This window comes from Nerophis lumbriciformis, linkage group LG21, assembly GCF_033978685.3.
Source record: "Nerophis lumbriciformis linkage group LG21, RoL_Nlum_v2.1, whole genome shotgun sequence".
Classification (NCBI taxonomy): domain Eukaryota; kingdom Metazoa; phylum Chordata; class Actinopteri; order Syngnathiformes; family Syngnathidae; genus Nerophis; species Nerophis lumbriciformis.
In genome coordinates this window covers 12,202,501-12,228,235 of record NC_084568.2, presented here as the reverse complement: position 1 = coordinate 12,228,235, position 25,735 = coordinate 12,202,501, and the positions used below count along the sequence as shown (strand labels likewise).

General features: G+C 41.2%; 1 protein-coding gene and 1 long non-coding RNA gene across 3 annotated transcripts in view; one reads left to right on the top strand and one right to left on the bottom strand.

Annotated features, from left to right (window-relative positions):
• LOC140679675 (uncharacterized) overlaps nt 1–25,735 on the bottom strand; it is a 348,204-nt gene that overhangs the window by 311,270 nt on the left and 11,199 nt on the right. The gene's annotated exons all lie outside the window — the stretch shown is intronic.
• LOC133621138 (pleckstrin homology-like domain family B member 2) overlaps nt 6,100–25,735 on the top strand; it is a 66,083-nt gene continuing 46,447 nt past the window's right edge. Inside the window, exon 1 of one of the 2 annotated variants that reach the window (XM_061983026.1) lies at nt 6,100–6,457. The gene's annotated coding sequence lies outside the window, so the exon portion shown is untranslated. The remainder of the gene's footprint in view (nt 6,458–25,735) is intronic. The other variant, XM_061983025.1, reaches the window with a different exon arrangement.

Here is a 25,735-nt window from a genome sequence, read left to right as displayed (position 1 = left end):
ATATTTCATAAATAAGTAAATATAAATTATATACCGGTAGATGAATGAGGTAGATCCCCACGACTTGATCAATTGAAAAGTAGCTCGCCTGCAGAAAAAGTGTGAGCACCCCTGCTATACATGAACACATTTACACCCTATTGGCCATTGATCACATCAACAGTGTACAAAACGGGTTATTTTCTGGGGCATTTAAAAATCAATTAAAACGCATCAGCAATTAAAACATATACCCTAAATTTCTCTGCTTGGCTTATGCAACTTCCGGTCAATAAAGTTTGATTCAAAGTACACACTTATCAAAGATATATTAACTGCCCTGACCACATGGTGGCGACAAATGACACATGTAACAATGTTGATTAAATGACAAGCATGACCCACTTTAACAACAAGAGTTTACAACTTTTAGTTGTAACAGAACAGCTACTGTCAACAACTTGTGATCTGATTGGCTATCGCAACTGTCTCTCAACTCTATGCTTTCTCAAACTCATCCGTCCCGATGAGTATCCAATCACAGGACACGTAAATGTCACGTTCAACGTTCATCGTGATCTGATTGGCTATCGCAACTGTCTATCAACTGTATGTCCCCGTTCACTTACAGTGCACAGACGCCCACATTGTTGATTCTGGAGGCCCTGGGCAGATTTGGTACAGCATGGAAACATAAGATAGCTGAATTCTGATTGGATACAAACTAAAACTAAAAACAACAGCACTGGAATGAGCATAATATGACATGAAGAAAACATGAATACTTTTAGATATTTAGGGAAAGTAAATAAAAAACATTTTTTATCTTTAATTATGATCATGATTTCTGGTTATGTTACACCAGCAGAGAAGGCCTTGCTGGCCATGACGACCCACCACTGATCTATGAACAAACTTATTGATGTGTCTGGTGGGACTGGCGATAGTTCAGTAGGAGAAGATGCGGTCTGTTAGAAATGATTAAGGCCATGTCTACACTAAGTCGTTTAACCCCTTAAACGAATAATTATTTAGCCGAAGCCCCGTTTCAGCCACACTAAACCATCGTCTAAGGTCCCCTTCCTCGGACAAATTTTTACACGGGTAAGTCAGCCGTGTAATTCTTGAATCTCCGGCACTTAGCTTTGTATGGACTCATTGATCGTTTACAAAGTGAGTTCGGAGAGGAAGTGACGTCAGAAAAACGACGCCCCACACAGGAAGTGACGCCAGAAAGTCCGCGCCTGCAACAAAGATAGAGGCGGATCATGCAGACATGCCCGTGTTTCTCCTTCTTGTACATGTACAAGCGCTTTTGGAAATCACAAATCAATACCTTAATAGAAGGCAACGGGCGATTGCAGCTATTTGGGATACAACACTTCTCAGACGGCAAGAGAACTTTCAAATGTCCGGGTCAGCTGTGAGTCTATTTACCGAAAAACTTGGTCCCTTCCTCCCGTGGATGTGATACAGGCAGTGTGTGACTAACAATATTGCTTTATGGATGTGACTGTGAAATGGCCAGGCAGCGTGCATGATGCCCGCATGTTCGCTAACTCCGCCATTAGCAGCAGCTGAAAGATGGAACCAGACAGTTTATCGAATTGTCTACTTTCTCATGTCTAATAAAGATTTAATTAATTTATGATGGCTCAGGTGTGATTTACTACAATAGGGCATACTTGCCAACCTTGAGACCTCCGAATTCGGGATGTTGTAGCGTCCCGGAAGAGTTAGTGCTGCAAGGGGTTCTGGGTATTTGTTCTGTTGTGTTTATGTTGTGTTACGGTGCGGATGTTCTCCCGAAATGTGTTTGTCATTCTTGTTTGGCGTGGGTTCACAGTGTGGCGCATATTTGTAACAGTGTTAAAGTTGTTTATACGGCCACCCTCAGTGTGACCTGTATGTCTGTTGATCAAGTATGCATGCATTCACTTCTGTGTGTGTAAAAGCCGCATATATTATGTGCCTGGACCGGCACGCTTTTTGATAGGAGGAAAAGCGGACGTGACGACAGGATGTAGAGGACGCTAAAGGCAGTGCCATTAAGGTACGCCCCCAATATTGTCCGGGTGGAAATTGGGAGAAATTCGGGAGGATAGTTGCCCCGGGAGATTTTCGGGAGGGGCACTGAAATTCGGGAGTCTCCCGGGAAAATCGGGAGGGTTGGCAAGTATGCAATAGGGGCCCACAGCACACTGGATTCTAGTTAATTGAAATACCACAACACTGGATATTGTTCAAAGGAGACACATTTTAATTTAAAAACTTGCACACAAAACACAGCAAACAAATGTGAAATGCAAAGCAAACTGTTAAGAATATAACTCTTTTAAATAACTTCACAGTGAAGTCAAGTCATCTACTGGAGAGCTTGGAGCAGAAGGACGCTTTTTTATTTATTTATTTTTTTTCCCCCCGCGCATGCGTACTAGGTCGCGTTGCGCCGGCGGACGGAGGGGAGCGTGGTTCTTAAATACAGTTGTCCGATAATATCCAATAATTGCTTTAAAATGTAATATCGGAAATTATCGGTATCGGTTCGGAAATTATCAGTATCGGTTTCAAAAAGTAAAATTTAAGACTTTTTAAAACGCCGCTGTACGCAGTGGTACACGGACGTAGGGAGAAGTACAGAGCGCCAATACACCTTAAAGGCACTGCCTTTACGTGCCGGTCCAATCACATAATACCTACGGCTTTTCACACACACAAGTGAATGCAAGGCATACTTGCTCAACAGCCATACAGGTCACACTGAGGGTGGCCGTATGAACAACTTTAACACCGCTACAAATATGCGCCACACTGTCAACCCACACCAAACAAGAATGACAAACACATTTCGGGAGAACATCCGCACCGTAACACAACATAAACACAACAGAACAAATACCCAGAACCCCTTGCAGCACTAACTCTTCCGGGACGCTACAATATACACCCCCGCTACCCCCCCCTCACCTCATGCATGTCCCAAATTCCAAGCTACTGTTTTGAGGCATGTTAAAAAAAATAATGCACTTTGTGACTTCAATAATAAATATGGCAGTGCCATGTTGGCATTTTTTTTCCCATAACTTCCATCCATCCATTTCCTACCGCTTATTCCCTTCGGGGTCGCGGGGGGCGCTGGAGCCTATCTCAGCTACAATCGGGCAGAAGGCGGTGTACACCCTGGACAAGTCGCCACCTCATCGCAGGGCCAACACAGATAGACAGACAACATTCACACTCACATTCCCACACTAGGGCCAATTTAGTGTTGCCAATCAACCTATCCCCAGGTGCATGTTTTTGGAGGTGGGAGGAAGCCGGAGTACTCGGAGGGAACCCACGCAGTCACGGGGAGAACATGCAAACTCCACACAGAAAGATCCCGAGGCCGGGATTGAACTCACGACTACTCAGGACCTTCGTATTGTGAGGCAGACGCACTAACCCCTCTTCCACTGTGCTGCCTTTCCATAACTTGAGTTGATTTATTTTGGAAAACCTTGTTACATTGTTTAATGCATCCAGCGGGGCATCACAACAAAATTAGGCATACTAAAGTGTTAATTCCACGACTGTATATATCGGTATCGGATGATATCGGAATCGGTAATTAAGAGTTGGACAATATCGGAATATCGGATATCGGCAAAAAAGCCATTATCGGACATCTCTAGTCTTAAACGGTGGCATTGTTGTGTGTGGGCACCCAATAAGGTTAGGTGTGATTAAACGTTGTCAAAAAGCATGATGTTTCAACGTTGTATTTGTGTTGTTGAACATTGGTTGGTAAATGACCAAATGTCAATGGTCAAATCAACGTCAGAACCCGACATTGATTAAACGTCGTCAAAAAAGCATGTTGTTTCAACGTTGGATTTGTGTAAACGGGGCCTTAAAGGGGAACATTATCACAATTTCAGAAGGGTTAAATCAGTTCCTAGTGGCTTATTTTATTTTTCGAAGTTTTTTTTCAAAATTTTACCTATCACGCAATATCCCTAAAAAAAGCTTCAAAGTGCCTGATTTTAACCATCGTTATATATACCCGTCCATTTTCCTGTGACGTCACACAGTGATGCCAATACAAACAAACATGGCGGATAGAACAGCAAGGTATAGCGACATTAGCTCGGATTCAGACTCGGATTTCAGCGGTTTAAGCGATTCAACAGATTACGCATGTATTGAAACGGATGGTTGTAGTGTGGAGGCAGGTAGCGAAAACGAAATTCAAGAAGAAACTGAAGCTATTGAGCCATATCGGTTTGAACCGTATGCAAGCGAAACCGACGAAAACGAAACAACAGCCAGCGACACGGGAGAAAGCGAGGACGAATTCGGCGATCGCCTTCTAACCAACGATTGGTATATGTTTGTTTGGCATTAAAGGAAACTAACAACTATGAACTAGGTTTACAGCATATGAAATACATTTGGCAACAACATGCACTTTGAGAGTGCAGACAGCCCAATTTTCATCAATTAATATATTCTGTAGACATACCCTCATCCGCTCTCTTTTCCTGAAAGCTGATCTGTCCAGTCCAGTTTGAAATGCATCTGCTTTGAGTGTCGCTGGTAATCCACACATTCTTGCCATCTCTGTCGTAGCATAGCTTTCGTCGGTAAAGTGTGCGGAACAAAGGTCCAATTTCTTGCCACTTTCGCATCTTTGGGCCACTGGTGCAACTTGAATCCGTCCCTGTTCGTGTTGTTACACCCTCCGACAACACACCGACGAGGCATGATGTCTCCAAGGTACGGAAAACAGTCGAAAAAACGGAAAATAACAGAGCTGATTTGACTCGGTGTTTGTAATGTGTTTGAGAAAATGGCGGATTGCTTCCCGATGTGCATCGCTCCGAGAGCGAATAATAGAAAGGCGTTTAATTCGCCAAAATTCACCCATTTAGAGTTTGGACATCGGTTAAAAAAATATATGGTCTTTTTTCTGCAACATCAAGGTATATATTGACGCTTACATAGGTCTGGTGATAATGTTCCCCTTTAATGTTTCTGTGTGGCCTTGCAGGCCTGGCCCTAACCAATCTGGCGCCCTAGGCAAGATTTTAGGTGGCGCCCCCCCACATCGGCAGTGAAGTGTATATACTCACAAGAAGCCGAATAGCTTTGTCTTTGACCTTTTTTTTTTTTACTTACAACTATACCTAATATATAAAGGGGTGGAAAAGTGACTATTACCTGCAGGGCAAACATTAGCTAACCAGAAGGCAATAACAATGTAAACAAAAAACACCTGCTTAAAAGATCTAATACAAATGTCCCTGAGGAATGTAAGGTGGGAGTACTGTAATTACCTAACGTTACATTATTATTTTCCATAACAATTTAGCCCCCTCCACAATATTAACCCGACGTTAAAACAGAACTAGCTATTTATTGATTAGCAATTGCCGAATCATGTAACATTAGCTTAATGCTAAAAAGCCAGCTACTATCACATTCTGTAACAGACAAATAATTTCATGTAGGCTAACGTTACCTACCTGCTACCTCTGTCTTTTCTCGTTTCTCCTCTTCTTTTCTCTTTTTTCTTCCCTGGGCACCTGACAGTTTTGGCCGTTTTGACATATTGTGTTGATTTTTTGATGTGGTGACGTCCAAAAAGAGTCATGATACGGGAAGGGAGGGGGCGCACCTATTAAATAGGCTTTACTTTGCATTTTAATTAACGTGGGATTATTTTTTGTATTTAGAAATAATAGTACCAACTTTTTTTTTCTTTTTTCTTTTTTCTCCAACATTTGTGGCTCTGGCGTGGCGCCCCCTGATGGACGGCGCCCTTAGCATTTGCCTATACGGCCTATGCCACGGGCCGGCCCTGCGGCCTTGTACCAAATGCGTCACGGACCAATGCCGGCCCCCGGACCAGTGGTTGGGGACCACTGCATTAGAGCATAAAGATCTCACTCGCAGGTGCTTTTACACTTGCAATATATTTAGGCACGGTCTTTTCTGATGTAAAAATGTAAAATGTAATTGTGATAATAAATAATCATCTTGTGTTTGACGTGCTGGTGCTAAGGGGCCAGGGCACAATGACACATTAGTGTCAAGTCCCCAGAATAGCAACCATATTTTGAAGGCTGTACAGTAAATGGCGGCCATGTTTGTTAGGAAACGTCAACAAGACGCGCTTTGGTTGGTTTAAAAAAAAAAAAAGGAAAAAAAAAGTTGGAGTTGGTTTCTCCGCCTCCTCCTTCGTGTGCCTTCAGGCTACGAGCTCACCTGTTGTCGCCGACTTCTCTGCCGCTTCTCCGGGGAAGGTTTCAATCACAACACGGAGGATAAACAAACAAAACAAAAGCGACGCTGCGAAGAAGAAAAGTGTCAGCGGTCGTCTGGTCAAGCGAGTCCACGCCGAGTTGGAAAGTGAGCACGCCTCTCAGAATGTCCCGCGAAGTTCACTGCTCCTTCTGTGAAAGTCTCCACACCTGAAAGAGGGACACTTCCATAGGTGAGTTGTTGTTTAAAAGTAGCTAACATGTCATGTTAATATTTCACTTTTATTCCTACGTGCTGTCACTTTTTTTGTGTGTTTGTACTTGGTCACGTTATTTTCCTTTTACACACAGTGTGCGATCATTTTTATTTATCTCCTTATTTGTACGCTACTTGTTGGAAATGAAGATTTGAGCTGGACTGAAAGTGAAATTAGAACATTTTAATATCTTCAAGCAGACAAATCTATGTCTGATCCCTTTATCCCATGCTTGTCTACAGCAGTGTTTTTAAACCTTTTATTGAGCCGAGGCACATTTTTTTTCATAGAAAAAATCCGGAGGCACACCACCAGCAGAAAACATTAAAAAATGAAACTCAACAGTCGATATTGACAATAAAAAGTCGTTTTCGCAATTGTTGGATATGACTTTAAACCATAATCAACCATGCATCACTATAGCTCTTGTCTCAAAGTAGGTGTACTGTCACGACCTGTCACAGTTTTTTGGTGTTTTCCTATGTATAATGTTTTAGTTCTTATCTTGCGCTCCTATTTTGGTGGCTTTTCCTGTTTTGTTGGTATTTTCCTGTATCAGTTTCATGTCTTCCTTTGAGCGATATTCCCCGCACCTGCTTTGTTTTAGCAATCAAGAATATTTAAGTTGTTTTTATCCTTCTTTGTGTGGACATTGTTGATGTACTTTGTGGACGCCGTCTGCTCCACGCACTGCAAGTCTTTGCTGTCGTCCAGCACCCTGTTTTTGTTTACTTTGTAGCCAGTTCAGTTTTAGTTTTGTTTTGCATAGCCTTCCCTAATCTTCAATGCCTTTTCTCAGCGGCATTCGCCTTTTGTTTATTTTTGGTTTAAGCATTATACACCTTGTTTACCTGCACGCTGTCGTCTGCATATTGGGATCACGACAAACCATTGTCGTCGTTCCCGACATCTACAAAGCAATTAGCTACCTGCTGCCACCTACTGATATGAAAGAGTTACGGTTACTTTGCCGAGATCTAGAGAGCACAGACACTCAACAACAGCAAATTTTTTGCAAATTATAATTACTGCTTTGCAAAAAATGTTTTTTACCCAATTAGGTGAAACTACATAATCTCCCATCGCACACCAGACTGTATCTCAGACTGTAAAAACACTGGTCTACAGCAGGGATAGTCAATGTCTTGGTTTTGGGGGCCACATGTCCAGAAAGCTAGTTTTATTTTGTATATTCCGTAGAACCAGAGTCCTCGACAACAGGGGTTTTCAACCTTTTTGATCTCAGGGCCCAACTTTTCCACTACAGAGGGGCCACACTCACATATTAAAACTGAATTAGTAATTTTACACTTGATTTGAATTGTACTCATATATTTGATCTAATTTACGTACAGTTTACAACCTTGTCAAATGATATGAAAATGTGTTTATCATAAATATTATTTATTCAACATGTCAACAAGAGATTGAAACAACGTTGAGCAACTCAAAGTTAACGTCAAAACAACATGCTTTTTGACGACGTTTAATTAATGTCGGGTTCTGACGTTGATTTGACCATTGAATTTTGGTGATTTTTCCCAACCAATATTCTACAACACAAATACAACGTTGAAACAACATGCCTTTTAACAACGTTTAATCAATGTTGGGTTCTGGCGTTGATTTGACTATTGAATTTTGGTCATTTTTTCCAACCAATATTCTACAACACAAATCCAACACTGAAACAACATGCTTTTTGACGACGTTTAATCAATGTCGGGTTCTGACGTTGATTGCACCATTGAATTTTGGTCATTTTTTCCAACCATTATTCTACAACACAAATCAAACGTTGAAACAACATGCTTTTTGACGACGTTTAATCAATGTCGGGTTCTGACGTTGATTTGACCATTGACATTTGGTCATTTACCAACCCAATGTTCAACAACACAATTACAACGTTGAAACAACATGCTTTTGGACAACGTTTAATCAATGAATTTTGGTCATTTTTTCCAACCAATATTCTACAACACAAATCCAACACTGAAACAACATGCTTTTTGACGACGTTTAATCAATGTCGGGTTCTGACGTTGATTGCACCATTGAATTTTGGTCATTTTTTCCAACCATTATTCTACAACACAAATCCAACGTTGAAACAACATGCTTTTTGACGACGTTTAATCAATGTCGGGTTCTGACGTTGATTTGACCATTGACATTTGGTCATTTACCCAACCCAATGTTCAACAACACAATTACAACGTTGAAACAACATGCTTTTTGACGTTTAGTCAATGTCGGATTCTGACATTTACCAACCAATGTTCTACAACACAAATACAAAGTTGAAACAACATGCTCTTGGACAACGTTTAATCAATGAATTTTGGTAATTTTTTCCAACCAATATTCTACAACACAAATACAACGTTGAAACAACATGCTTTTTAACAACGTTTAATCAATATCGGGTTCTGACGTTGATTTGACCATTGACATTTGGTCATTTACCAACCAATGTTCTACAACACAAATACAACGTTGAAACAACATACTTTTTGACGACGTTTATTAAATGTCAGGTTGTGACATTGATTTGACCATTGAAATTTGGTAATTTCTCAACCCAACAACGTGGATCCAACGTTCGACATCCCCGTTGTCTCAATATACAAATATATCTATTTTGTTTAGAAATCAGTTTTGAAGGTCATGTATGTATAATCAACATTGTTTCAATGCCTTGTGCCAGCTGGGTTAGGCTTAGGTCGGGCTGATTAGAAAAATAAATACTAAACAAATATACTGCATAAGAAGAGACTCATAAATAACTGGCAAAAAACATTTACAAACAATTATGTTGTACTAAAATAAACAAAATGAATAATGAATATGTGTTCGTAACTAAACTGCCAATAAATTAAAGTGGAAATGAAAATACAGCATCACCACTTTAATCATAATTTTTGCGCTTAAGAAACTTCTCTGACTTTCGCACCGGACGTCTTCTTTTTGTTTGATATTGTCATTACTGCCACAAGTGGTGGAAAAGTGTATTACAACTGAGAACCTCTACAGACCACACCAGAGAAACTGATTTTTTTGAGAGAGCGCCATGGCACCATGGTTAAAAAACACTGCTCTACAGTAGACATTTATTTTTGGTCAGTTTATTTTGTCAGTTACAGGAGCGCTCTGTAGTTTTTAAGGACTTTCTGCATAAAAGCTCTTTAAAAATCATCCCTACGACAGCAAAAATATATATTTTTTTGTTGAACTAGCGATAAAGTTGAAGTATAAACACTGAAACGCCGCTCTACAAGAGGTGCTTTAAAACATAGCTCGCTAGCGGCTAACGTCCATCCGCAGTCGGCAGTGTTTTAGCGACTCCTAAATCCAGAATCCTCGCCTCCATGGCGACAAATACATTTTCATACAAGTATCATCCCTACTGGATGAGGAATTACGAAACATGCTTCACTACACACCGTAGGAGGATGCAATATCTAATAGCTAGCGCTCCTCAATGTAAACAAATAGGTCGATCTATACAAACGGTACTTAAAGGGATGCCTCAAAGCACTCTCCTTCACAGGTTTCTTTTAATCATCATCAATCTTTATTGCAGACCTTAAGATCCATTAAACATATAAAAACACGATACAAAACATTAAAGATAAAACATAAAGCCCAAATGTCAGTTTCTGACATACAAACCTGTGTGCCAATGGTTCCACAGTCCAGATGAGTACCTAACAGAACTGCAGCCAGAGTTCGTTATCACAGTGATTATGTCATTTTCAGACTCAGATGCCCTACACATAAACTTATACATGAGGTTGCGTAGCAACGCTGAGAAAGTGGGCACCCTAACACTAACAAACATCTGGCTTGCACTGGAGCTTCTTGGAATTCCCAGGAGCAGCCTCATACAATCATTAGAAGCAACCTGCAGCTTCTGTATGCTTTTCTGCTTATACTTACCCACAGGGGGGCAGTATACAGAGGAGTGCAATAGACTCTGAATAAGTTTATCTTTACATCATTTGTACAATAATAACATTTCTTTCTCAGCATGTTGGCTTGGGCATACAGCATACGCCGCTGTCTGTATAGGTCATCATCATCACCCAATAGATCAGTAATGATGTGCCCCAGATACTTAGTTTTATCACACACACTTAGCACCTGTCCTGACAGATAGAACGAAGGAAAAGAGAGGTCCTTGTCTTCTCTTGTTCTACATATCATGATGACACTCTTTGGCATTATACTTCACATCATATTTTGAACCATAATCTGTACATATATTCAGCAGCTGTTGGAAGCCAGCACTGCTGGGAGACAGAATGTCTAAATCATCCGCATACATAAAATGATTGACCACAGTATTACCAAGTACACATCCTGTTCTACAGGTATTGAGCTGTACAGATAGGTCATTCATATACAGATTGAAGAGGGCAGGGGAGAGAATTCCACCCTGGCGTACCCCGTTCCCAACCTTAAATGTTGCTGAGCATTTATCGCCCCATCTGATATGCATGCTCTGATTAGCATACCAATATGACATAATTCTGATGATACTATCAGGCACGCCCCTCTCTTTCAGTTTTAAAAACAGTTTCTGATGGTTGACTCTATCAAAAGCTTTCGACGCGTCAATATAGCCGACTAAAACTGAGGAGTTCTTACCTTTATAAATATCAATCACTTCTTTCAATGCATAGATACAAAGGTCAGTACCATGCTTAGTTTTAAAACCAAACTGATAGTCAGCAGTGGTAAGAAAAGCGCTTAAGCGGTCTAATAAAATTCTCTCTATAACTTTAGAAAGTATGCTTGCAAGTGCAATAGGCCTGTAATTCTCCATGCTTCCCACCTTACCTGCCTTGTCCTTGATGACCGGCACCAGAGTGACAGCCAGCATGGAGTCAGGCAGCAGCCGGTGTGACATCAGGCCTGTAAAACAGATGGAAAGCAGGACCGCTACTCTGGGGCTGGCATGTTTCAGGTGTTCTGCAGTTATATGATCAGGGCCACTGGCTTTATTATCAGCTAGCTGGGATATTGCCTGCAGCACCTCACTTACAGTGACTCCAACAGCCTCACAGTTGTGGATGCTGCCTATATCAAAGGGGTCACTTTTAACACAATTAAAAAGTGCAGAATAGTGCTGCCTCCATTTCTCAGCTATGTTATCAGCTCCAGCTACACCCTCAATTGTGCATGGCAGCGGCATACTGCCTCGGTTCAATGTTTTCACCTCTTTCCAGAATCCACTGATATTGCAGTTAAAGGGGAACATTATCACAATTTCAGAAGTGTTAAAACCATTCAAAATCAGTTCCCAGTCGCTTATTTTATTTTTCGAAGTTTTTTTCAAAATTTTACCCATCACGCAATATCCCTAAAAAAAGCTTCAAAGTGCCTGATTTTAACCATCGTTATATACACTTTTCCTGTGACATCACACAGTGATGCCAATACAAACAAACATGGCAGATAGAACAGCAAGTTATAGCGACATTAGCTCGGATTCAGACTCGGATTTCAGCGGTTTAAGCGATTCAACAGATTACGCATGTATTGAAACGGATGGTTGTAATGTGGAGGCAGGTAGCGAAAACGAAATTGAAGAAGAAACTGAAGCTATTGAGCCATATCGGTTTGAACCGTATGCAAGCGAAACCGACGAAAACGACACGACAGCCAGCGACACGGGAGAAAGCGAGGACGAATTCGGCGATCGCCTTCTAGCCAACGATTGGTATGTGTTTGTTTGGCATTAAAGGAAACTAACAACTATGAACTAGGTTTACAGCATATGAAATACATTTGGCAACAACATGCACTTTGAGAGTGCAGACAGCCCAGTTTTCATCAATTAATATATTCTGTAGACATACCCTCATCCGCTCTCTTTTCCTGAAAGCTGATCTGTCCAGTCCAGTTGGAAATGCATCTGCTTTGAGTGTCGCAGGATATCCACACATTCTTGCCATCTCTGTCGTAGCATAGCTTTCGTCGGTAAAGTGGGCGGAACAAACGTCCGATTTCTTGCCACTTTCGCATCTTTGGGCCACTGGTGCAACTTGAATCCGTCCCTGTTCGTGTTGTTACACCCTCCGACAACACACCGACGAGGCATGATGTCTCCAAGGTACGGAAAAAACGGAAAATAACAGAGCTGATTTGACTCTGTGTTTGTAATGTGTTTGAGAAAATGGCGGTTTGCTTCCCGATGTGACGTCATGTTGTGATGTCATCGCTCCGAGAGCGAATAATAGAAAGGCGTTTAATTCGCCAAAATTCACCCATTTAGAGTTCGGAAATCGGTTAAAAAAATATATGGTCTTTTTTCTGCAACATCAAGGTATATATTGACGCTTACATAGGTCTGGTGATAATGTTCCCCTTTAAGGAGTTTCTCAGCCAATGAGTCAGCTCTCATAGTGTGCTCATTTCGAATGACAAATCGAATGGCAGATTTGTACCTAGAATGTGTTAGCTTCTTACGATCTAGTACTGGACCTAGTCTAGGTCTGCCAGCCAGAACCCATTCACTGAAAGCCTCCTTAGCCGCAGTGTAATGCACTCGAACATGTTTGTTCCAGCCTGGCTTCCCACTGGATTTCCTGTTCGTGCATGTAACATAAGGACTGCTAGCCTCACACAGGGTTTTGACAGTATAGTCATACATTGCACAAAGGGATTTTCGATGATTCATATCATTACAGTTAAGATTAGTACAAAAAAAAAAAAAAAAGTGATTTAAGTCATTAGGGTGTTACTTTAGCTTGTTTACTTCAGAGGCAGTCAGTAGTAATTTCTTCAACTTCTTTAGTTATACCATGGTGATCCTCAAGGTTCTTCTTTAGGTCCTCTCTTTTTCATCATATGGGCTATTCAACTGGTGACCTGCGAGTTCAGTTCAAAAAGACTCACATTTTTACCAAAGGTCCTTAAAAACAGCAGAGCGCTCCTGTAACTCTGACAAAACAAACAGTCCAAAATCAAATGTCGAACGCTGGTTCTCAGAAAAATACAAAATAAGACTACAAGTGAAGGGAGAAGTCCAGCCCCCAGTTCTTAGCTTACTAGAAAAGCAATTTAGTTTAGTACCCCTGCTTTAGGATTAGCCACCCTTAGGGGACAGACAAGCGCATGTGTGTAAGGTTTGAGCAGGATTGGTTTAAGTAGCAGTAGAATACAAAACAAGTTGTCTCTATATTTGTCGTATATATCCGATTTATGACACCAAAAGACTTGCAGAGTTTGCGAATAAATAGATAGGATCAAAATAGTATCAATCGCACGGAGATTGCCTAGCCATTTTGAGAGTTAACGAGGAAGCCAGTCACGTGATCTGTGACGTAGAGGAGGAACCACAGATCCCTTCCCCATCAACAACAATTAAGTTAAAGTTAAAGTACCAATGATTGTCACACACACACGAGGTGTGGTTAAATTTGTCCTCTGCATTTGACCCATCCCCTTGTTCACCCCTTGGGAGGTGAGGGGAGCAGTGGGCAGCAGCGGTGCTGCGCCCGGCAATCATTTTTGGTGATTTAACCCCCAATTCCAACCCTTGATGCTGAGTGTCAAGCAGGGAGGTAATGGGTCTCATTTTTATAGTCTTTGGTATGACTCGGCCAGGGTTTGAACTCACAAACTACCGATTTCAGGGCGGACACTCTAACCACTAGGCCACTGAGTAGGTTGGATGCTAATCAAGCAGACTTTGGGAGAGCCAACAACGATTACTTTGGGAAAAAGTGTGATCCAGAACCTTATATTTTTGAGCCCGAACACTAAGAGGATGAGCGATAAGTTGTAGAAAGCTGACTGCTAAACGGATGCAGCTTTATTGTGACAATTAATATATGACTTAATTTAAATTTTTATGACTGAGACCCTTCTGGTTCCCCCAGGACAAAACTTGAGGGTAGCCCTATAAAAATGAAAAATATCAAAATGGCCCTCGCTTGCTTTTATTATTCAGTGTGACACCCCTGGTTTCATGGACACCATGAAACACAACTAAGCATATAATGTCAACTCTACTTCTGCTTTAAAACATTTCTTTGCGGGGACATTTAGCAACAAACTTCTCACAAGCCATTGAGCGTTTGTGTAATGATTACACACAATTCAATTCCCTGTGCACCCTGTATGCAGCTGATGTAGTTGAGATTTAAGGGCCATGGACCGTGGTTTGAAGCCACAAGCTGTAATTGCGGCCTGTACGAGCAAAGTATATTTAACTTGTTATGCCAGTCCGCCTGCCTCGACAAATAACACACAGGGACTGAAAAGTGCTGTTCTGTCATTTGGACGCTCGGAGTCCCGCTTTGGTCTGTTTGATGGCAGCGGCACTCCCACTTGAGGGAGACCCTCATGGGACTGGACTGGATGTGTACAATGTGTATATATACATGTGGAGGGGGGCGTGGCCTGCCGCGGAACGGGGTGTGTCAGGACCGGCTTCGAAGACAGCGACAGGTGTGTACATGGCCCAGATGGGCCTTGTTATCTAATCACCTGTCGCCTTTATTAGCAGCAGCCGTGAGGAGACGAGTTGTTGGAGTTGGAGGTGCTGCTGAGAGACACGGACGCTGAAAATACACTGTGCTGGAAAGCAAAAGACTTTGCACCATTGAAGTAAAATAAAACAGTGTTATATCCTGAATTCCTGGTGGTCTGAAGAACCCACTAGAGGGCAAACTCTACTATACGTTTTTCTTTTTTTATGCATTCTAACTGGTAAAATATGGCAAGTACGAGGTGGCTAAAAATGCAAAGTAGCGCTCATAAAGTCCTCTTAAAAAACATCCAAAAACCACCAACAATTCTTCATTTACCCGTCATGACCTGAATATTAACAAGTATTAGCGATTAGGGCTGCAGCTAACGATTATTTTTCTATCGATTAATCTATAGATTATTTTTTCGATTAATCGGTTAATCTATAGATTATTTTTTCGATTAATCTATAGATTATTTTTCCTTTTACCGATTTTTTTTTTAATTTAAAATGAAGAGGAAAAAATAAATGTAGGCCAGTTTTTTCAAAAGGCATGGCTTTTATTTACAAAAAAAAAAGTATGGCCACTAGTCAGTCAACATTGACAACAACATGACAAAATATTCTGTAACAATGTAAACATTTAAAACTTTTAACATTTAACAAAATTAAAAGTAGTTTATTTGCTTTTTAATGTGCAAATATAAAAGTAAACATCCAGTGCAAATCTTAATCTGGAATAGTATAAGCATTTCAAAAGTAAAAGTATTGCTTAATTTGCTTTAAAATGTGCAAAAATAAAGATAAACATCCAATACAAAAAAGTGCAAAACGGAAATATTCTGTAACAAGTGTAAACATTTCAACAAAAGTAAAAGTATTGCTTATTTGCTAAAATGTGCAAAAATAAAGCTAAACATCCAATACAAAAAAGTGTACAGTGTAAACATTTCAACAAAAGTAAAAGTATTGCTTATTTTGCTTAATAACACAACAATGATAGTATGATTAAAGTGAAAGTTAATTGTTCGTTTGTACATAGTATATGTAACTGTTAATGTTGTAAAAGGTATTTGCACAACTAATTAACGTTAGCGTTTGTGACACGTCTTGTGCCGTGGGGTTCTTTCAGGACCGACATACTGAACGCCAGACGGCTTTGCCAGGTTTACAATCTTTTAATTTTACACAAAGTCTTTTCTCTTCCAACTGCGCGGATCGCGCACCTGGGCACGATTGCGGCGTCGCTCCCGGCGCGCCCCGCCTCGCCGCTCGCTCGCCGCCGCCGCCTCTCCACAGCGTTAAAGAGGAGCGCGTCTTTGTAAACACTGAACAGGCACGCCAAACGCGCCTCTCAGAGCGAAACGGTGCTTTAGTTTATGAATTTACAACGCAGATACAAATGACACATTCATGTTTTTGTGTAATAATGACAACGTATACGCACGCGGACGATTGACTTGTTGATGGTGATGGCAAGAACGCTGTCGGGGGTTTTCTTTTCAAATGTTCGTTCATAGCCGTTGTGCTGCTATGATAGGCCATTTCCGCTCGACACAGTGTGCATACAACAACATTATTAGGCCGTTTATTGAAATACTCCCACACTTTTGACGACTTTTGGCGTGCTTTTTTCCCCTCGCTCGCATCGTCTGCTTTGCGCTCCGCCATGACAGTAAAGTAGTGTGACGTAAATATGCGACGCGCCGACGCACAAAAACGGCGTCGACGTATTTACGTAACCGATGACGTCGACTACGTCGACGCGTCGTTTCAGCCTTATTAGCGATATTGTTAGCGCTTATATTAACGCAGACAAGCTATTTTTAGCGGCTAACTAGCTTATACTGCTATGTTGACATACCGAGCTGCTGCGTAGCCTCTGAGTTGGTGATACTTAATTCGAGATTATAAATCATGCCTCTCACCTGGATAGTAGAAAGTTGTGGACATAAACCCACAAGTCGGTCAACTTTGTCATCCGACTTAGATCCGGAGATGGCGAGAAAGACATAAAACACACTTCTTGTTTTAACCCCTTGTGAGGATTATGATTAATTCTTCATCTAAACGGAAATATACAAACATCCCAGTGAGAGCAGACATTGTACAGTAAGTGTTAATAGTAGTAATAATAATAATAATAATAATAATAATGGATTAGATTGATATAGCGCTTTTCTAGACACTCAAAGTGCTTCACAGGGAAGTGAGAACCCATCATTCATTCACACCTAGTGGTGGTAAGCTACTTTCATAGCCACAGCTGCCCTGGGGTAGACTGACGGAAGCGTGGCTGCCAGTTTGCGCCTACGACTCCTCCGACCACCACCCATCATTCATCATTCATTCACTAGTGTGAGCGGCACTGGGCAAGGGTGAAGTGTGATTTGGATGGTAAGAGGCGGGGAGCAAACCCTCAGGTTTGTGGCACGGCCGCTCTACCCACCACACCATGCCGCCCCAAGTTATTATGTTTGTGTGTCTTGTTTAGCACTTAGCAATACTGCTACATGATGCTTAGAGTTTCATTAAAGCTGCATCAGTTTAGCACACGACTGCTAAAACTTGTATGTCATCCTCCTTATATTCAGCCTCAAAAATATGTTTCTGGATCATCATTTGTCCCAAAGTAGTCTTTGTTATTTCTCATAAAGTCTGCCATGGTTAGTAGTGCTGCTGTTGTTGAAGGGAAAAGTGAACTTTGTGATGCGTCTGTGAAATGAATATGGCGCTGTTTGCTTAAAATGATTAAAATATGTAAATATTACATGTTACTACATTACATATATACTTACATATAGGGTTTTTGGATGTTTTTAGAGTGTTTTGTAGGCGGAATAGAGCGACTCCTATTGGCTCCATTCTTTGCTGACTCTTGCTAGCGTTTATTTATGATTTAGAATGCATAAAAAAAAGAATAACATACGTGTTCTTGTCTCACATAAGGATTGTGAATGATGGACACAATTTCAAAAAAAGTACAGTTCCCCTTTGAGCTGTGTATGTTAACACTGCGACCCTGGAACTGCAACATGAAAATGTCCAGTTGTCTTAACAAAATGATTCGAGTCACTCGCTGGAGTTTTAGAAAACCGTTTTGACATTTACAGATCCCAAAAAAAAGAGATGTCGCTTTGTTTGTTTGTACTGTAGCAAACAAATGCATGTTGCAACTCTGTAGGATTTGTCAAAGGCCCTCAAAACAACACTAATGAAATAGCACAATGTGGCAACACTATGATCATTGTTTGCCGTCATGTCTCCATACCCTCAGGACAGTTCTTGATGATTGCCAAAAGTATTGTTATCAATATTGTAATCATGGTTATTGATTATTATTGGTTGATTGATGAACATATTTCATCGTACTTCATGCTATTCTGGTTATCTGATTATGATAACTGCTGTCTAGTTGTTACATCTTGTTTTATTATCACATTTCTGAGAATCATTTGGAGGTATGACACTAAGTTGCAATTACAGTTGCAAGTCCAAGGTGTTAGGTGGCATTAGTTGTTCAGTCTTTGCTGTCTGTTGCGCCCTACAAAGTGTTAATACTGTAAGTATTGTACTTCTTACGCACCAGCTGTTTGATTGGAATGTGCATATCTGCCGTTTCTTTTCTTTTCTGCTCTGCCCCCCTCTCCCTTGTGGAGGGAGGGACACAGGTCCGGTGGCCATGGATGAAGTGCTGGCTGTCCAGAGTCGGGACCCGGGGTGTACCGCTCGCCTGCGCATCGGTTGGGGACATCTCTGCGCTGCTGACCTTTCTCCGCTCGGGATGGTCCCCTGCTGGCCCCACTATGGACTGGACTCTCACTATTATGTTAGATCCACTATGGACTGGACTTTCACAATATTATGCTAGACCCACTCGACGTCCATTGCACCGGTCTTTCTAGAGGGGGGTAGGGGGGTCACCCACATCTGCGGTCCTCTCCAAGGTTTCTCATTGTCATCCCACCAGGTTGAGTTTTTCCTTGCCCTGATGTGGGATCTGAACCGAGGATGTCGTCGTGGCTTGTGCAGCCCTTTGAGACACTTGTGATTTAGGGCTATATAAATAAACATTGATTGATTGATTGATATAAGTTGTAGTTTTCTTTAACAAATTTGAATGCGTTGAAATCGCCATGTAAACTCGCTAATGCTAATCAGAAGCCTGTCTCTCTGTATGAGTGCTATTTCACGCTGTAAACCCTTTGTTTTTGTTTTTTTTACAAATACAGTAATAGGGCTGGGAATATATGGCAAAAATCAAAGTTACGATTGATTGAACCGTTTACTTCTATTTTGGTGGATTCCTATTGTAGCCAAAGTGTGTACAAAGTACTTTTGGCTCGCTCTTTCACTTTTCCTCCATGATGTTTCTGTGTTGTGGATTGGATGGGATATTTTTACTTGGCTACTACTTCTTCTTCTGCTGGCTTTCTGACAGCTGGTCATATTGGAGTGCATAATTGCACATAACGACGTCATATTAAGGACCGGGACAGGACCACACAAAAGTTGGCAACACTAGCATAGCTATCACAGCTACAGTGCTAATGATAAAGTCACAGTTTAGCAGCAACGTCATGCTAGGTTAGCATTTCTGGTGAAGAAAAACAAATTTGATAAGATTTATGTTTATATATATTTGTGTGTATATATATATATATTAGGGATGTCCGATAATGGCTTTTTGCCGATATCCGATATTCCGATATTGTCCAACTCTTTAATTACCGATACCGATATCAACCGATACCGATATCAACCGATATATACAGTCGTGGAATTAACACATTATTATGCCTAATTTGGACAACCAGGTATGGTGAAGATAAGGTACTTTTAAAAAAAATTCATAAAATAAAATTAATTAAAAACATTTTCTTGAATAAAAAAGAAAGTAAAACAGTTACATAGAAACTAGTAATTAATGAAAATGAGTAAAATTAACTGTTAAAGGTTAGTACTATTAGTGGACCAATCATGTGTGCTTATGGACTGTATCCCTTGCAGACTGTATTGATATATATTGATATATAATGTAGGAACCAGAATATTAATAACAGAAAGAAACAACCCTTTTGTGTGAATGAGTGTGAATGAGTGAGGGGGAGGGAGGTTTTTTGGGTTGGTGCACTAATTGTAAGTGTATCTTGTGTTTTTTATGTTGATTTAATAAAAACAAAAACAAAAAAAAACGATACAGATAATAAAAAAAACGATACCGATAATTTCCCATATTACATTTTAACGCATTTATCGGCCGATAATATCGGCAGGCCGATATTATCGGACATATATTATCGGATATATGTATATATATAAATATACACACACACAAATATATATATATATATATATATATACACACACAAATATATATATATATATATATATATATATACACACACACAAATATATATATATATATATATATATATATATATATATATATATATATATACACACACAAATATATATAAACATAAATCTTATCAATTTTGTGTGTGTGTGTGTGTGTGTGTGTGTGTGTGTGTGTGTGTGTGTGTGTGTGTGTGTGTGTGTGTGTGTGTGTGTGTGTGTGTGTGTGTGTGTGTGTGTGTGTGTGTGTGTGTGTGTGCGTGCGTGTGTGCGTGCGCGCGTACATACTAGAGATGCGCGGTTTGCGGGCACAACCACGGAGTCCGCGGATTATCCGCGGATCGGGCGGAGGAAATTAAAAAAAATTAGATTTGATCGTGGGTCGGGTCGGGTCGGGTGGTTCAAATTATTTAAAAAAATTAGATTTTAAATAGATTCAGGCGGGTGGCAGTTAAACCAATTCGGAAATATATATACATAGTTAAATGTTGTTACCCACATACGAAAAACGAGCAGGCACCTGCAGCATATGCCACAACAGAAGAAAAAAAAAGAAAAGAGATGGACACTTTTACGGAGCGGAGAAGGCCCCCGACGCCTCGCCGGGGTCCGGGACCGAGGCCCCTTCCCCCGAGAGGGCCCCACCGGGAGCCGTCGCTGAGGCGATCCGCGAGAAGGGCCCGACGCACGTCCAGGGTCACCACCGCGCCCACCGCACCGACACCCCGCCTCGTCCGCCTTCGCCGCGGCCGGCGTCACGCGCAGCAGGTAAGCAGCTTACCTGCCCGCCACCCCCGTGGCCGGGGGCTCGTAACAGGGGTCACTCCGCGCGCTCCGCCCGCGCAGCTTACCTGCCCGCCACCCCTGTTGCCGGGGGCGCGTAACAGGGGTCACTCCGCGCGCAGTGCGCTCACGAAAGGGGTGGGGCTCACCCTGGTTGATATAGACAGCAGCTAGGACGGTGGCCATGGAAGTTGGAACCCGCTAAGGAGTGTGTAACAACCCACCTGCCGAATCAACTAGCCCTGAAAATGGATGGCGCTGGAGCGTCGGGCCCATATACCCGGCCGTCGCCGGCAGCGAGACGCGCTTGGAGGTGCGCTCAGCGCGGCTCCCATATGATTGCGCACTGGTGTGCGTCTGGGTCGTGACAGCGTGGCACGCGAATGTCTGCACTGCATTGGATCAGTCTCCTTTCTTTAACAGGCAAAAGCTTTATAACCTCACTAATGCCTTGCATCGTCTATATTAGATATATAACAACGGGCGGGTGCGGGCGGATGGCGGGCGGATGCGGTTCTGATCAAATGTTAGATCGGGTGGATTGCGGATGGTTGACGACTTTCTGATGCGGTTGCGGATGAAATAATTGCCTATCCACGCATCTCTAGTACATACATACATTTACATACAGTATATGTGTATGAATTTATGAATTTTTTTATTTTTTTAAATCCGCTACTTCAACTGTTTGAGTGCTTATGCTGTCCCCAGTGGAGCAAGCAAGTGAAGAGAAAATTGATTTGATTCGCATTTAGTGCTCATAAATGCTCTTTAACAGGCTCTAGGGGCGCATATTAAGAGTCAGGACCTCTTTAAAAAGTCACGTTCTGCGTAAAAGGGGACTTGTTAGTTTTTATGTTTTGGCTTTTTAGTGCACACATTTGCGATATTGTCGCATTGGAATCAAAAGTCGTTGGTTTGTGTACATGTCCGACTTATCTGGATCAGGACAAACAAACAAGATGATTGGAGCATTCCTGTGCTATCTGCTTGTTGCAGCGTTGAATGTGCACAGCTCTCCTGCAGCCCTCTGTGTTGTTGTTGTTGTTGTTTTGGCCACTCCTGCTGCTTATTTCTGCTCTGCAGTTGAAAATGAACATAGCAAATTGTCACCCAGTTTGAGAGTTAAGTGCTTATTGTGTAACCGACTCACACAAGCACATTTGGTGTTGTGTTGAAGCACTCATTCCTCGCCTATCAGGTGCTCCAGAGGCACTCACCCTCCCCTCAATTGCAATCAAGTCGAAATGTTGTCGAAACACAACAAGACTTGGTACCCGCACTGCTGGGTATAATCGAGTCTTTTCTCACCTATTTTCACTGTCGTTGTTCTGCGCAAACAGCACTGAAGTTGTCCCGACAATTTTCCACCATTGCAGGGACCGTGGAATGAGGGCCACTTTTGCGCCACATATAAAACTGGATCCCCCCCCCCCCTCCCATCTTCTAAAACCGCACCAATGCAGAATGAAGACAACCAAACAATTTTACGCTTTCAATGTTTGTATCAAAATCATTTTACAGCAGAGATATTCAACTAAGTTGTGTTTGGGGGCCACATTTTTCAGAAAGTTAAGGACCGGGGGTCTGGACTTCCCCCTTCACTGTTAGTCTTACAGTGCGTACGGAAAGTATTCAGACCCCCTTATATTTTTCACTCTTTGTTTCGTTTCGATAAGTGAGGAGAGAGTGTTTTACAGTCTTTCCCATCATGCACTCTAATATATTTAAATGAGTGTAATTTTGATTTTTTTTTATGGTGTTTAGACATTTTTCATAATATCCACAAAGTTCATTGAGCAGGTTGTGTTATGTGTGACCATGTGTGTTGACCTTTATTTTAGTTGCATTTTTTTTTTTTGCACCATGACTACGGAAGGTTGTTTGGATTGTGTCATATAACTAATATGCTGTGCCATAATTTCTATTTACTTTCAAGGGTCGTTGATCTGATTTACTCACATTGTCCGCATGATAGCAGCAAATCTGTAGCAATTTAAGATTAATTTGAAAGCACTCAGCTGTGTTTTGTTGAACCGATGATGTCTCGCTGATTTCGGATAACAATATTATTTACTTTCCAATTACAGTGCAATGGTAAAACAACATTCCATAGTAATGAGAAATCAAAATGTATATATTTTTAAATGGTTACTTGCATTATTATATATTATGATTATGTTACATTATAAACATTGTATAGTTTTTACTGTTTTTTTTTTTTTTAATTTAGTTTAAGATCATGATGTACACCAGTGTTTTTCAAAATTTTTTGAGCCAAGGCTCATTTTTTGCATTGAAAAAATGCGGAGGCACACCACCAGCAGAAAAAAAAAAAAAAACCCTCAGTTGACAGTAAAAAGTCGTTGTCGCAATTGTTGGATCTGACTTTAAACCATAACCAACCATGCATCACTATAGCTCTTGTCTCAAAGTAGGTGTACTGTCACCACCTGTCACATCACGCCCTGACTTATTTTGACTTTTTTGCTGTTTTCGTGTGTGTAGTACTTTAGTTCTTGTCTTGCGCTCCTATTTTGGTGGCTTTTTCTCTTTTTTTTTTGGTATTTTCCTGTAGCAGTTTCATGTCTTCCTTTGAGCAATATTTCCTGCATCTACTTTGTTTTAGAAATCAAGAATATTTCAGTTGTTTTTATCCTTCTTTGTAGGGAGATTGTTATGTCATATTCGGATGTACATTGTGGACACTTTCTGCTCCACAGTAAGTCTTTGCTGTCGTCCAGCATTCTGTTTTATACTTTGTAGCCAGTTCAGTTTTAGTTTTGTTCTGCATAGCCTTTCCTAAGCTTCAATGTCTTTTCTTAGGGGCACTCACCTTTTGTATATTTTTTGTTTAAGCATTCAATACCTTTTTACCTGCACCCTGCCTCCTGCTGTATCCGACATCTACAAAGCAATTAGCTACCGGCCGCCACCTACTGATATGGAAGAGTATTACACGGTTATTCTGCCAAGCTCTCGACAGCATAGACACTCAACAACAACACATCATTTGCCGACTATAATTACTGGTTTGCAAAAAATATTTTTTACCCCAAATAGGTGAAATTAGATCATGTCCCACGGCACACCAGACTGTATCTCACGGCACACTAGTGTGCCGCAGCACAGTGGTTGAAAAACACTGATGTAGACTAAAGCTCTGAGTCGCTCTGCATAAAGAAAAATATTGAAGGGAAATTATAGCATATTGTTCTAATGTGTAGCACCTTGAGACAATAATATGTTGACAGTTTAGAAGTAACATGTCTTCCTTTACTCGTTATTTCTGCAGTTATATGCATTTATATGTATAGGATAAACAAATCGCAATTTTGGAGGGAAAAATGGCAATTAGTTTTTTTTTTCTTAAAACCGTGCAGCTCCACTGTCACAGGTTTTTTGAACGGAACTTGCGGGCTAGCAGTTGACGAGCCCAAATGATGAAACAGAGAGGATCTAGAATGGAACCTTGAAGAACACTACAAGTTTAACTAAATATGTTGAATTTATGATAACTGACTGCATCAAGTAAACAAGCTACAGCAACACCTTAGTTATATAAAACATATTATATGCAAATGTGTAACTACCAAAAAGGAGAGGACGTAAAGGGGTGCCTTATGGTATGCCTCAGTTATGAAAATCACAAGGTTGGACCCCGATATTCTGTTTGCAAGGTTCAAATGTCAACGCAATGGTCTTCCAATGTGTTTAAGTGGCCTAAGTTTCTTTATACAATAGGAGCGCGGTAGTGTTTTTAGTAATTTCTGCAAAAATGTTTGTCTCCCAAGTTTGGAACTGAACCCGGGGGACCGGTATGGTGTCATTCCCAAGCGGGATGTAGGCCCTGGGCCACCAGTTGAACAGCCCTGTTTTACACTGACTGAAGAACGATGCCTTTTTGGACTTTTGTGACTGTTTTGTATAAATGACAGCAATTTTCTTTGACCTCTTTTCTGTGTCGCTGTTCTGTGTCAATTTAATAACTGACTAACTTTCAAACTTCACGGACCATTTCAAACTGCGTGTTGTGTTGGTGGCGTTCTGTATGAAAGGCACTTAAATCTCTGACGCGGCCATTTTCCAGGATTGCTTGTATCCAAAGATGTCTCTGTCTTTCTCATTTTTGTTGTGACAGTTTTGTTTGCTCAGTCTTCTTTTGCAGAAGGTTAAAGCGTGGACTTTACTCCCCAAACTCCTGACTCCCTGTCGACTCGGGGGTGGTGATAGTGTATCAAAGTGGACTTTTGACACCCGTGTCACGTAACACAGTGTTTTTCAACCACAATAGTGTGCCGTGAGATACAGTCTGGTGTGCCGTGGGAGATTATTGGTAGCTAATTGCTTTGTAGATGTCGGAAACAGCGGGAGGCAGTGTGCAGGTAAAAAGGTGTCTAAGGCTTAAACCAAAAATAAACAAAAGGTGAGTGCCCCTAAGAAAAGGCACTAAAGCTTAGGGAAGGCTATGCAGAACTAAACTAAAACTGAACTGGCTACAAAGTAAACAAAAACAGAATGCTGGACGACAGCAAAGACTTACTGTGGAGCAAAGACGGCGTCCACAATGTACATCCGAACATGACATGACAATCAACCATGTCCCCACAAAGAAGGATAAAAACAAC